The 2,386-nt window shown below is 37.9% G+C and overlaps 1 long non-coding RNA gene across 1 annotated transcript; it reads left to right on the top strand.

The window, feature by feature from the left end:
- The first annotated feature begins 270 nt into the window (after positions 1-270).
- LOC140332153 (uncharacterized) lies at positions 271-659 on the top strand. Its single transcript, XR_011921037.1, has 2 exons — positions 271-562; positions 599-659. It is a non-coding gene; the product is annotated as an uncharacterized lncRNA (long non-coding RNA).
- Positions 660-2,386: the final 1,727 nt, after the last annotated feature.

Below are 2,386 nucleotides of genomic sequence, written 5' to 3'. Positions count from 1 at the left end.
AAAGAAGAAGAACCAGGAAGATATGACAGCACTCGTCCAGTCCATACAGGGACGGTGAAGAAAGATGGAACTGTGCGGAACTGACTCAAATAAAATCGTGAAGGTTTTGATGGCTTTCCACTTGTAAATGTGTTATTTTTTTGCCATGTTAGTTCTGCTTTAAGTATGAGGGTTAGGTTGTTCATCAAAAGGATTCTAATCAGTTGTATGTTTGCCAAGCCTGTATTTATTATTAAATGTGTATTAACCTCCTGAGCGTTACACTGAGGTCTAGATTTCTGTACCAAAAGTGATCCATTGTTTTTCATGAAATTTTTTTTTTAAATTGTAGACCTGTAACTTACAGAAATATGTCCGAACATGGGTTCTAGTAGATATTATGAATATAAAAAATGTTTGAAACACACAATCATTTAAAAAAAAAAATACTTTTAATAAAATTAAAGGAAAAACACAAAAATCAGCTTAAACATGACTACATAAACAAAGCTTGAAGCCATGGCAGGGGTCAGGCAGGCGGTGATGTCCAGGTCCAGGCAGAGATGTCAGAGTCCAAGCAGAGGTCAAAGCAGGCGGAGATGTCAGAGTCCAGGCAGAGGTCAGGGCAGGCGGCAGGCAGAGATGTCGGAGTCCAGGCAGAGGTCAAAGCAGGCAGCAAATGGTCAAAATTAGGCGAAAATCAGCAAAGGTAAGATAAGACACAGTGTTACACACTAGCCATCCAGGGTGGCAATTTTTAAAACTTTGATTCTGTATTTATTGGGGTTTGTTTTGAATTATTTTGTATTTGATTGGATACGGGAGTTTGTATCCAATCCAATACAAAATAAGAATTTGAATTTCCAAGTTATTTACTTTTATTTTATTTATTTTTTTATTTTTTTGTATTGGATTGGATACAGGAGTTTGTATTCAATCCAATATAAAATGAGCGTTTGAATTTACCAGTTATGTACTTTGTATTAATTTTATATTATTTTGTATTGGATTGGATACGCAAGTTTGTATCCAATCAAATACAAAATATAAATTTGAATTTCCAAGTTATTTACTTTTTTTTTATTTTTTGTATTGATTGGATACGGAAGTTTGTATTCAATCCAATACAAAATGACCGTTTGAATTTACCAATTACACACTTTGTATTTATTTGAATTATTTTGTATTGGATTCAATACAGGAGTTTGTATTGAATCCAATACAAAATGAATGAATGAGTTTCTATTTGAATTTCCCGCACACGCGCCGACGTCATCACGCACGCAGGGAGGAGCCGTCCGGTTTTTTTTTTTCTCCGCCGGACGGCTTCTCCCTTCAGAGATCATCCGGCGCTGGAACGAGAAGGATGTCGGACGATCAGCGGGACCAGGTAAGAAGCCGGCCGGGCGGCGGAACACAAGATGCCAGCCGGCATCTTACCGGTCCCGCTGGCACCCGAAGCTGGAGAGGGAGATCGACGGACGACGCTGGACGGAGGACGACGCTGGAATACGAAAACGACGCTGGATGAGCACAGGGGGACCAGGTAAGTAAGGATGGGAAAAATCTCGGGGTTAACCATCCTTGCAATTTTTTTGTGCCCGAACGAAGGTCGGGCTTAACGGCAAGGTGGTTAAGGAGAGAGAAAGAGCAGGCTTTTTCAGGCAGGGTAGATTAAAAAAATGTGTCTATTTTATTTTATGATTCAAAGAAAAAAACCCAGTATAAACAAATAAAATAAAAACAGTATCTAGACATAATTCTCTTAATGTAACTTATAAGTTCTGTATTTAACTGACGGAATTTTAATCGCATAGACAGGAAAGTCAATTGTCTCTTTTTTCTGACGCGTTTTGCCTAAAAAGGCTTTCTCAGGGGATAAAGGAGACATGCAAAGGTTGCATTTGTCAATGTATTTCATGCTAGAGTGTTAAAAAGGAACATAAGAGCTGATCAAATGTAAAATAATTCAGGTAAGCTCTGATAGTGGAAGAAGGACTTAATATAGGTATCCTCTCCCCTTAGAAGTATGAATAGCCAAGATAATAAACTTAGATCTGTATAAATATTGTTGTTAGGAATAAGTTTGATACCGGGTATTTGCTTAGGACTAGTGATGATAGTACCTTGGAGCCGATGAAGTTCACATCCAAATCCAAACAATTGTCGACAGAAAATAGTTTGGATAAGAACTTCATCCCCTCCAAGGTATTATTTTCTTTTTCCTATTTTTTTCTTTGAATCATGAATAAATATAGACAGATTTTTAAATCTACCCTGCCAGAATACACATATTCCTCAAAACACATTCTGCTTTAAGTACACTAAAAATTTTAAATGTGCAGACCCAAAGCCATGCTTGTGGCCAATCCGAACTTCAGTGGTGGCCAGCACTCAGGCGGTTGGT

This window comes from Pyxicephalus adspersus, chromosome 5 (assembly GCF_032062135.1).
Source record: "Pyxicephalus adspersus chromosome 5, UCB_Pads_2.0, whole genome shotgun sequence".
Classification (NCBI taxonomy): Eukaryota; Metazoa; Chordata; class Amphibia; order Anura; family Pyxicephalidae; genus Pyxicephalus; species Pyxicephalus adspersus.
This window is presented reverse-complemented; position numbering and strand designations above follow the sequence as displayed.